Consider the following 13,113-nt stretch of genomic DNA (forward strand, 5'->3'; position numbering starts at 1 on the left):
CTGATGTTGAGCATGGAATCTCCTTTATCCTCAAACCCTTTATAGGTGCAAGGAAAACTGAGCGGAGATTCTTTACTGTAATAGCCGGCAAAGTGCGCAGCCAGACAGCGGGTGTTACAATATTAGATTTCCGTTCTTCAGTAAAGGAGACCACAGGCTAACGGAGTTTAACAATGATCCCAGGTGAAAAGACACTGGTAAATGCTGGAGTCCAGTGCCCTTGTCCAGAAGGTTATGGTCATGTCCTATGTCTTTTATTGTCTCATGGGCTCCTCTCCTGCTTCCCCGTGGAGTATAATAATGCAGATTGCTGGGTTTGAGGAGCCTAGAACAGGACGGACAACTCCGCTGTTCTGTTTATCACTGTTATGAGGCCGCTGTGTGACTCTCCAGTGATTGGTCGCTCCCATCTTTAGACAAGACCTTTCCATACCAAGGTTCCCTGATGCCACCTATGATATAGGGACTTCCTCTTATGTGTGGTGGCAGGACCATACTATTTCCTCCATAGAGCACCAAATGTGTGCCCTAGGGGCTGGCTTCTCCTGCAGCTCTCTGCATCCCTCACAGCACAGATAGCAGGATCACTGTGTGCAGGCAAGCGGCTCCTGACTCCATCTTCCTACATTATCTCCTCTGGTCTCCCTTAAGGTTGATGGTGCCTCCCTCTCCCGTTCCCCACGCACCCTGCCTGTCGTTATAGGAGTGTAAACTAGCGGTATCGTTAACTACACCCTTAATTTCACTCTCCCCGACCAGTCCCTTGCGCATTCCTGTTGTCTAAGTCTTGTCAACATTACCAAGATTCGTCCTTTCCTCTCCCTGAATTATGGTCTTGGTATCATTCATGATCTTGTCGTCTCTCACCTTGATTACTGTAAGTCTCCGGCTTGTCTGACAAATGTCTGGTCTCTCCTGAACCCTCTCTACCTCCTATCTCATCCTCTTTGTAATGTTTCCTATTTGTACTAGTTGTGTTTTCTTGTGTAGTTGCTTTGTCTGAAGTGTATTTTGGTGTTTTTTAATGATTTTATCGTTTCTCTTGACCCTTATTTGTATTCCTGTTTATTTTTTTGGTGATTGTGCGGCTCGCTGGCTTCGGTGATGCCTTAATAATAATAATAATAATGCTGATTTATCTTCACTATCCATCAGAATGTGAAAAAAGTGTTAAAGTGGTTACAGTTCTGTTTAAAGCACAAACAAGTCCCAAACCTCTGCACACGTCCTGTGCTCCCCTCTTGTCTAACTGCCGCCCTGGGATGTTTGGTGATAGCTGGGGCTGGAGTGGGATTACAAGTATTATGATTGAGTTTTTACAGTTCAGTCCTATAATGATCAGCCTCAGGATGACCAGGACATCAATGCTGTCAGATCACCTGTCTTCCATATGTTGGATCTTGGATGACATGGGCTTTGTTTCCAGATCGCCCACTTTTGTGTGTTCTGTGTCTGACCATCGCCATGTCAGGCCGAGGGAACTTTCAAGCCTGTGAGGTAATATGATGGACCTTCTATCCCACCATGGCTGCTGTGCTGCTGTGGGACAGCTGGGGTTGCCTTGTCACTGGTTTTTCTTTAGCCCAATTGTCCCCCTTTAAGTGCAGTAGGAGGGGCTTCTGCTGTCACTTCTAGGCTCCTTTCCCCCTCCCCCCCCCCCCCTCGGTAACTCGCTGGTCCCCCGATCTCTTCAGATCAGGGGTGCTGTGGATGGATCCCCCCTGGCCTATCACACTGGCCAGAGCTGCTGGGTAGCGGGCAGAGCGGTGGTACTGGATGCTGGGTCTAAACCTCAGAACAGCCGGAAAACAGATTAGATTGCTCAAATCTGGAAATCACAGGAATACAGCAGGTAAGTATTTGTTAAAGCAGGATCTTGAAGCAGTAATGCTTATTAGCTCAAGAAGTCCTTACAAGGACCTTTACACACTAGTTTGAGGTACTAGTGATCATCTAGAAGTTACAGATTGAATGAAAGAGAGCTAACCTGGCTGGGGTAATTCTTCCTTCTGCCCTGTCCACCAATCCAGGCTGATTCATGCAGCTGCCCATGAATCAGCCTGAAGGGGTTAACACCTTTTTACATTGCTGCCAGTGGCAGGTGGGAGTGTACTTACACCCCCCCCTGTCCGTCCGGCCGTCCACAAGCTGCCAGGGAGAGAGAGGGGGTGGGAGATTTATCTTTTAAACCCCCTGGCCGAAAAAAGTACCAGGGGCAGAGGGACTAGACCACGGGGCAACAACCCGCAGGAGTCGTGGCACCTCCTGGATTCATTTGAATCCAGGATGCTGCTGTGTAAACCCCTCCAGCAGCCTGCGCTGAACTACCACGGGAAGTAAGTACCAATTTTATTAATCTAAACTCATATTTAGCTTTAACATTTTAACTTTTTTTTTTTTAACCCTCCTGGTGCTGGGCAATAGCGCGTGTGTGGCCGCACACGTAGTATTAAACTGGTGGCACTGAGCGCCAGTTACGTATTGGCGCCAGAGCGCTCAAACATTAAATATATTCATTAATTTATTTAAAAGCATTTTTCACACGTCTAGGATTTAAAACCCTTTCATTGCTGTGGTGTCGGGTTTTAATCTTCTGGGGCCGTAGCGCACATTATAAAATACATTTTAATTTTATGGGCATTTATACAAATGGCTGCCACCCGAATCTGGGCGATGACCCATGTGATTTTTGCCTTGCCCTTGATAAACTTTCATGGTAAAGCCCTGCTGGCAATGCCACCCATCTGCCTCCGCAACCCCTGGACGGTGCCTGCAGGTTTAGCAGGAGAAGAAAAATGCTAAAATGGCAGCTGCTGGAATGAACAGGTGCCAAATCATTGGATTAAAAAAAAAAAAAAAGCAGATTTGAGTGGAATTAATTTGCAGTACATTACTGATGTCATGTTGTGGGTGTGGCTATATCACTCATTGGATGTTGCACTACTGTACAGAGCATATGTAATTATTGACATTAGTCCACAGGAGCTTACAGTCTATCCTCACTACTACACACAGGACCTCTCAGTCCGAAGCCCATTAACTTACCAGTGTGTTTTTGGAGGAAGCCCAGACACAGATGGGAGAACACACCAACTCCACAAAGATAGAACTCTGGAAGGAATTGAACCCATGACCTTGGTGTTCCTGGGCAGTGACACTCACCACTACGCCATCAGCTCTGTAATACAAAATATTCGGTTTTTAAAAATAAGTTTTGTAATGTCATTTGATTTTGTGAGGGTATGTGGCTCATGTCTGCAAACAAAAAATACAAATAGGTAAGATTTGAGCCAGGGACGCCATTATCACCACCAGTAGACCTGGCTACTAGTCCACCACTTTCTGCAAGTCAGTAGACTTTTCTCAGCGTCATCATCCAAAGCACAAAAAGGACGCTGACTCAGGGCCTCCAAAATCGCTGCTAGTAGATTGACTGGTTACTAGACTTCTAAAGCCAGCTCATGTGTTAAGAAAATAGAGAGACTTCTCTCCTCAACCAAGTGCACAAACCAAGGTACTAAACATAAGTCTAACTGGGGATTTGAACCCCAGACAGCTTTATCACTGCCATAGACTAACTAGTCATTAGTCCTCCACGCCACTCCATATTTTAACAAAGTGTGAATACCTTTCTCAATGTCATCAACTTCCCTGTTGAAACCTCCAAGGTTTTCAAAAAGATGTCAGCTTTGGTATTCAAACTAAGGACTTCACTATCACTGTATTCTGCAGACCTGGATACTGAGCCACTGAGCCAACTAACGCCACATGTAAGAGTGGCGTCTTTTCCCAATGTCATCAATCTGCTTTGTGCACCATCCATACAAAAAAGGAGCATGGTCGGGGGATTCAAACCAGGGACCCACTCACTGCTTTCAGTAAAGATCTTGGTTATTAGTCCACTAACCCAACTACTGAGTTTAAGAGAGAGGGTTTAAGCAGGAGATTTGAGTTATTGCCTCCACCATCAACTGCCAGTAGATAACCAGGCTACTAGACAGCCAGGAAAGCTTCTGCTTTAAGTAATGGGGCAAATGTTTCTAAGTGTTGTCAAAGAACTAGGTGTATCCAAGGTATCTTGTCTAGGAGTTGAAACAGGGCATCCACCGTCGGTAGGCAAACTCATTATTAGACTTCTAAAGCCAGCTCACGTGTTAAGAAAATAGAGAAACTTCTCATAATATCAACCAGGTGCAGCATCCAGGTACCTACCTTGGGATTTGAACCCCAGCCTGCACCATCGCTGCCTCAGACTAACTAGTCATTAGTCCTCTAAACCACGACATATGTTGGTAAAGCGTGGAAACCTTTACTCAATGACATCAACTTCCCTGTTGAAACCTCCAAGATTCTCAAAAAGATGTCGGCTTTGGTATTCAAACTAAGGACTTCACTATCCCTGTATTCTGCACACCTGGACACCTGGACACTGGTCCACTGAGCCAACTAACACCTTACGTGAGAAGGGCGTGTCTCCCAGTGTTGTCAATCTGCTTGGTGCGCCATCCATACAAAACAGAGGACACTCTGGGGATTCAAACCAGAAGCTCACCCATTGCTTTCCGTAGAGCCCTTGGTTATTAGTGCACTACGCCAACTTCTGAGTTTAAGGGGTCAGTGCAATTAACAGTGTTGTTCTTTGGAACAACGGGGCCCACACATTATTAGCGTTACTACTGTACTTTCTCAGCGGAATTTTACTTGTGAGTCATAGAGTAAAGCAGCAGAAACGGTAATAATGTGGCTAACTGAATCTAAGAAAGGGTTCAAGCAGGGGATTTGAGTTATGGCTTCCACCATCAACTGCCAGTAGATAACCTGGGGCCTGATTCATTAAGGATCTTAACTTAAGAAACTTGTTATTTCAGTCTCCTGGACAAAACCATGTTACACTGCAAGGGGTACAAATTAGTATTCTGTTTTGCACATAAGTTAAATATTGACTGTTTTTTCATGTAGCACACAAATACTTGATAGCTTATTTGTACATATATATATATATATATATACACACACACACACATATATATATACATATATATACACATACATATACTGTATACACACATATACATATAGTCAGGACCATAAATATTGGGACATCAACACAATTCTCATATTTTGGGCTCTATACACCACCACAATGGATTTGAAATGAAACTAACAAGATGTTCTTTAACTGCAGACTTTCAGGTTTAATTTGAGGGTATTTACATCAAAATCAGGTGAACAGTGTAGGAATTACAACGGTTTATATATGTGCCTCCCATTTTTTAAGGGACCAAAAGTAATGGGACAAACTACATCAAGCTTTCACTTTTGCGGTCAATTACAGCCTGAAGTCTGGAACGCATAGACATCACCAGACGCTGGGTTTCATCCCTGGTGATGCTCTGCCAGGCCTTGTTCTTGGGGCATTTTCCCTTCAGTTTTGTCTTCATCAAGTGAAATGCAGCTCAATCGAATTCGGGTCAGGTGATTGACTTGGCCATTGCATAACATTCCACTTGTTAGCCTTAAAAAACTCTTTGGTTGCTTTTGCAGTATGCTTCGGGTCATTGTCCATCTGTGAAGCGCCGTCCAATGAGTTCTGAAGCATTTGACTGAATATGAGCAGATAATATTGCCTGAAACACTTCAGAATTCATCCTGCTCCTTTTGTCAGCAGTCACAACATCAATAAATACAAGGGAACCAGTTCCATTGGCAGCCATACATGCCCACGCCATGACACTACCACCACCATGCTTCACTGATGAGGTGGTATGTTTTGGACCATGAGCAGTTCCTTTCCTTCTCCATACTCTTCTCTTCCCATCACTCTGGTACAAGTTGATCTTTGTCTCATCTGTCCATAGAATGTTGTTCCAGAACTGTAATGGCTTTTTTAGATGTTGTTTGCCAAACTCTAATCTGGTCTTCCTGTTTTTGTGGCTCACCAATGGTTTACATCTTGTGGTGAACCCTCTATATTCACTCTTGTGAAGTCTTCTCTTGATTGTTGACTTTGACACATATACACCTACCTCCTGGAGAGTGTTCTTGATTTGGCCAACTCTTGTGAAGGGGTTTTTCTTCATCAGGGAAGAAATTCTTCTGTCATCTACCACAGTTGTTTTCCGTGGTCCTCCGGGTCTTTTGGTGTTGCTGAGCTCTCCGGTGCGTTCTCTCTTTTTAAGAATGTTCCAAACAGTTGATTTGGCCACACCTAATGTTTCTGCTATCTCTGTGATGGGTTTGTTTTGATTTTTCAGCCTAATGATGGCTTGTTTCACTGATAGTGACAGCTCTTTGGATCTCATATTGAGAGTCGACAGCAACAGATTCCAAATGCAAATGTCACACCTAGAATCAACTCCAGACATTTTTCCTGCTTAACTGATGATGAAATAACGAGGTAATAGCCCACACATGTCCATGAAATAGCTTTGGAGTCGATTGTCCCATTACTTTTGGTCCCTTAAAAAGTGGGAGGCACATATAGAAACCGTTGTAATTCCTACACCGTTCACCTGATTTGTATGCAAATACCCTCGATTGTGTTTAAAACACAATCAGAGCAGCCGGGCAGCACACTGTCACTCCTGAACGGACCTGCACAGAGTGCAGCCACCGACAGCAAGCCCCTGCTAGGGGGGGCGATCACCCCGATCGCCCCCCCCTGGATCTGCCACTGGTGGTGTATAGAGCGCAAAATATGAGAATTGTGTCGATGTCCCAATATTTATGGACCTGACTGTATATATATATATATATATATATATATATATATATATATATATATATATATATATATATACACACACACACACACATATATATATACATACACACACACACATATATACACATACATACACTGTATATATAATTATTGTGGATTCATGGTGAAAACAGGCCTTCTTTCACCACCACGCATCCACAATAATTCTATATATTACTATATATAAATATATATATAATTTACGTCCACTGCCCAGGAGAGGGTGTCAGGTCTACATGCAGTGATCTGCGCACAATGTTCAGTCTACATTCCTCCAGCAGATGTCCTCTTATATAAACACTGTACAGCTGCGAGTCCTCAGTCACCAGCATCTCTACAGCGTTATTTATGCTCAGGAACCTTACGTTACCCTTCCTTTATGGTATATCATATGATCTCTTGCAGATTCCATACATCACTGGGTGCTCTGGGACCTGCAGGGAGTTGTCAACATTGAGACACAGTTATATATATTCATTAAAGGTACAGTCACAATGAACACAAGCTGAATACATGGAATAACTTAGACAGATGGGTCTTCATTTAATACATAAATTACTTCTTCATTCTCACAATAATTTCCCCGATTGTCTTCTGTAGTCAGTGGTGGACTAAGGTGATCTGGGGCCCCGGGCTATATATACATCATGGGGCCCAACCCGTGCTAGTCTGGTTTACACGTTGAATAACCATTATGAGACATTGCACCGCTAGTGATTGGCACGCCACATAATGACGTTTCACATATATTGCAGACTTCCATGGCCGTACGCACCTCCCTCCTGGCTCTGATTATACCCCCATAATACCTGAGCGCCCCTCTCTACTTGTCACCTGTTAAACCCCTTATCACATATTAAACACATATTATATCACATTTCACACGTAGCAAGAAGAGGAAGATTAGGCACATATGTGACAAGTGGGGAATTATCCAAAGCTCATTAGGGACCCTCCGGCCCCTGTAACATATCCTCCATGTTCTTCTGGTAACCAGACTCTGAGCTGTAAGCACCAATGGATGGGATACAAGTCTGCGGATGACAAAATTCCGACAACACTAGGAGTGAAGAATTGAAGATCCAAAGTGCCCCAATGTGCAGATCCTATTAGTTGCTGTCTAGAAAACAGTGACTTTGTCTTTTCCTGAATATTCTTCACAACATGCAAATTTCAAGCACTTTCAAAACTCTCTGGAGGCTTTTCAAAAAGTTCTCTGTTCCCTTTATTTTGATGATCCTGGGAAGACCATCTTCATTGTCAAACAGACCCTTGAGATCTTCTGCACCTCTGGCTGCACATTGTTCCCTGATTGGTTCCACAGGTGCATGCTGGGATAAAGTGGTTTTGGGGAGCTGCCCTATGTCAGTATGTGGGATTTCTGTTTCTTCAACACTGGAGGCCGGTTGAATGAGGACGGTCTCCATATGGTATAAACATCACTACTACACAAAGGCTCTAACAAAGCCTAGCCTGATGCTATAAATATTCTTAGTGCTTTGTACCATAATTAATAAGACCCTCAGTCATGACAATACTCCCAGTTGCCCAATCTCTCATGAAACAATTAAAGTATTACATTTCACCCATGTCTCTCTATCAGCAGCCCATGGACCGGAGCGATCTAGCTCTTCAGTGGGAGATATTTTTGTCATGTGTTGAATAACATGTTCAGTCACAGCTGTGGTAGAATGTGTTCTGTTGTGACGAGCTCGTTAGATATAAATATGTCTCTCACAGTCTGAGGACGGCAGAGTCACGCAAAGCTCCGTGGGATTCAGTACTAGGGGGATTTCCAGCCCTTTCATAAGATCACAAGGAAATCAACATGTATAAAAAGAGTCATTTATAATATTAATTTAGAACATATTTTTCAGAATTGCAAGTGAAAATAAGGCAGTTATAAATATCTGTATAATATAGTATCTCTGTGTGTGAGGACTGTGTATCCGGCTAGTGTCCTCACCCCAAGGTCGGACTGACCTTCTAGCCCACCAGAGGATGTTCTGGTGGGGCCCGTGTGACCAGCCAGGAAGCCCTCTCCTCCACATACATCTTGACACCGCTGTCCTCATCTTGATTCAGGCTGTAATGTAACAATCAGGATGCATTATGGGTAACTTTTTATTTTCTTAACCCAAGGATGGGGGCCTTGAAATAATTCTCTCTGATGGACCCAAAGTACCTCAATCTGACACTGGTTGGGCCATATTTGTGTGTTGAAGTCCTGGGGTTGTTGGGTAAAAAGCACAGAGATAAAAAAAGAAGTAATTGTAGGTCGGTAATCACATCACATCTCCCATAGTTCACTCAGGTGGTGTCATCACTACGCTTGGTTCTAGCAATGAACTTTGCAAGCTTAATAAACCCCTGGCTGTCTGCTATCAGCTGGCAAACATACCAGGACTTGTATCACTTCTCGGCCTTTCGGCTAAGATCAAGTGCAGCTGTGGCAGAGCAGCACTTGGTCCTTTGGCCAGGAGCCGGGTGAGCTGCGTTGAAAGGCCGGGACTAATGTGCCCCCGGAGTGGCGATCCGGGGGTGCCAAAAAATCACAGGTCAGGAGCACCTTAAAACAGGAATAAAGTGATTACGTTGGCACCGAGCACGTTATACTACTTTCAATATACGCACCGCCTTTTATTATTTGCCCCGGCCTTATGGCTGGGCGGGAAATTTTTTATAATAGCCCAGCCATGAGGCTGGGACCGTAACCACTCGGCACTTTTTTATTTTTCTATTTATGACACTTCTTGTTTGATGGCTTCACAGATTTTTAGGGGTGCGGGTAGGCCCTTTTGGGCTCTGTGTCCCCTAAGATCTAGGGGGGGTTGTGTGGCCTTTTGGTTCCTGAACCCCAGCGTTGGCTCATCCCTTCAGGGGTGAGCTAGTTGTCGAGCCCTGGGTGAAGCCTCAGTGGATCCCAGGGCTGAAAGGGACCCCCCTAGCCTTGCGGCGAAGGGGGGTCTGAAGACCCTTGCCCCCTAAGGGTCCATTAGGATCTGGGGGTCGGTGACTAGGGCCTATCCTTTTTTGAGGAGGGCCAAGAACCGCACCCTAGTGCATGTTTTTTTAAGTTTCGCACTTTTTTTCCGTTCATTAGGGCACGAATGCACTGTTCCCGGGCTTTCAAAAAAACAAAAACATACCAGGACTTGTAGTTCAACAACCCCTGGAGAATCACAGCTTGCCCACGCCTGCTCTCACATCTTGTACCAACAAATCACCTCTGTCTAGCATAAATTGCTGAAACCGTGCTGAAGGTACGATGTGAATGGTAAGTGGAACAAGAATAAGAACTCTGTGTACTTCTGGCAATTTTTCCGCAGGTGCTACATTTTGTCGTGGGCCGTAGGATCACAAGGGCCCACCTGGGGATCATTCCGAAGTACAAGGGACCCAGCATTGTCATTAACACGGAAGAGTTGCGTTGTGAATTGAAGTGGGCAGATCGTGATCGGGTAAGAACTCTGTATACGTCTGATCGTTTTCAGCAGATGCTACAAACCTACAGCAGACCCTGACTCCAGCCAATCTCAGGCTCTACTACGTTTTCACTTCTTATTGAAACACATGTAAATGTGTATTAAAGTCTCAGGCAACAGACGTTATATCAGAGGGAGAGACGACTATCTGGAGCACCTCAGCCTATATCAGGGTACAGGAACAGGTTTGCCCTCATGTATTACTTGAGGTACAGTAATGTGATCTTTGCTCTGAATGTAGCATTGCTCCCCAGGGTCTATAATAGACAAGTACAATAAGAAACAGGAAACACAGAATTTAACATTCAGTCTGGATGGTGTAATAGATGCTGGGTTTAAAGGATTGATATCAGCTCCTGCTTTGTCTCTCCGAGTTTTATATCCATATAAGATGAATAAGGGTCTTTATGATCTGCACAATCTATCTCTGTTACATGTGCATACTGGACCAAACATACTAACTGTACATTGCCCTAGGCTCTGAGACATCAAGGAAGGCTCAGTGGTAACGGAGGCACACGCTGGGGTAATGGGATCCACCATCCCTTATTATGCACAATTAATGATGACTTTAGGTGCATCAAACATATTCTTAGACTTGAAAGAATCATTTACTAACTAGTTTTACTAACAGCGGAGTCCAGCGATCTACGCTCCTGAGCGGATGATGCTTATTGTGTGTAACAAGGAGACTAATTCTCTATACACAACTGTGCTGCCGACTCCCCATTAGCTGTTTGTTTCTGTGATGTAGTTTACAGATTTTACATAATAAAATGATTTAAGATTATATAGCTTGCTTTTATTACAATGGAAAGAACTACAAGTCTGATACAGCGGGAACACAGATACCAGGAACTAAGGTTTAGACTGAAGATGTCACAGACCAAAGGGCACATTGGTCATAATTAGCTGACATTAGCCAAGCTGGTCTACGTTAGTGGAGGAGACGTCAAGATCGTGAAGCAACAAAGCCTCACAATGGCAGTAAAATCCATGTAAAAATTCTGATTATATGAGGGGGCATTGACATTAACAGGAAACGCTCCCTCTATGAAACGGGCCAGTTACAGAGAACTCTGACACTTGGATCCTCTGCTTTTATGTCCTTATGTTTGTGAGTCCTACACTCACTTCTTTGATTCAGACATCAGTAAAATGCTGCTAATGCGACACTCTGAAACAAGTATTTATTGTGTGGACTGCAGCTAGGACAACGCTACTCCGTGTCTGCAAACAAGATATAAGAAGATAAAACCCAGATATTTCTGTTGTGTCGGATACACACACAGGCCGGGATATCCGCTGACAACGCCATTCCTTCTGTGAACCAAATGACCCGGCCTTTGTTTTTATTTCATGTCTCTGGAGCCCCCAGCAGCGTGATTATTTATACTAACAGCAACATTCATCATCATCATAATCAAGTATTTATAGCAGCACTAATTCTAACAGAGAACTCACTCACATCAGTCCCTGCCCCATTGGAGCTTACAGTCTACATTCCCTAACATACAGACACAGACACACAGACACACAGACACACACACACACACAGACACACACACACACACAGACTAGGGTGAATTTGATAGCAGCCAATTAACCTACCAGTATGTTTTTGGAGTGTGGGAGGAAACACAAATGCAGGAAGATTTGGAGTACACACTTGACCCTCCAGTCATTTGACTAGTAATGGAAAACACCACAGACAGAGTTTTGCACGATCATTTAAATGTACCCATTCATTTCAACAGGGTTACTAGCGCACTTGTGGAAATTCCATTGAAATGAATGGGCCCATTAATGCCAATGCTTGTACATGCAGATATTATTTTTTAATCTCAGAGGTTATGAACTAACATCAAATGTCTGAAACCGGTGAAAACATTTTTGGGTGATTTCCATGATCGAGTTTATTAAAATTTATCTTTAATAGATGCACCTGTACCGTACCAAACACAGATAAACTGTTGCTTTCAGTGATTTTGGAAAGTGACTTATTATGCGAAGGTCTGGAAAGCTGGTGATTTATAGGCCATTAACAGATTTAGGGAAGAGGAAATCAACCCATAATTGCTACCCAATAGGGGTTCATCATTTTCATGCTCATGTGTGTACATTTGCCCTGGTAACAGTGTGCTTGATTTGAGCCCCTCCAAGACCCTAGAAAACATTGGAAATATAAATTATAAGGTCCAACCTGGGAAACAAAACCTGAACAGATTTATGATATAAAACTTATAAAACCTTCCCACAGAGATAACAGAGCAGCACTATAGTCATGTTTATACACCGATCACCCACAACATGAGAACCACTGACAAGTGAAGTGTATAACATTGTTCTCATTACAACGGCACCTGACAGGGGTGGGATATATTAGGCAGCAAGTGATCAATCAGGTCTTGAAGTTGATGTTTTGGAAGCAGGAAACATGGGCAACGTAAGGGTCTGATCAACTTTGAAAAAGTCCAAAATGGCCGGTCTTGTGGAGTGTTCCCGGTATGCAGGGGTTAGTACATAACAAAAGTGGTTGAAGGAAGGACAACCGGTGAACTGGCGACAGGGTCATGGGCGGCCAAGGCTCATTGATGTGTGTGAGAGCGAAGGCTAGACCATCTGGTCCAATCACACAGAGGAGCTACTGTAACACAAATTGCTGTAAAGTTAATGCTGGCTGTGATAGAGAGGTGTCAGATCACACAGAGCATCACAACTTGCTGTGTATGGGGCTGTGTAGTCGCAGACTGGTCTGAGTGTCCACGCTGACCCCTGTCCACCGCAGAAAGAACCTACACTGGGCATGTGAGTGCCAGAATTTGGCCATGGAGCAATGGAAGAAGGTGGCCTGGTCGGATGAAT

Source organism: Mixophyes fleayi, chromosome 10 (genome assembly GCF_038048845.1).
Source record: "Mixophyes fleayi isolate aMixFle1 chromosome 10, aMixFle1.hap1, whole genome shotgun sequence".
NCBI lineage: Eukaryota > Metazoa > Chordata > Amphibia > Anura > Limnodynastidae > Mixophyes > Mixophyes fleayi.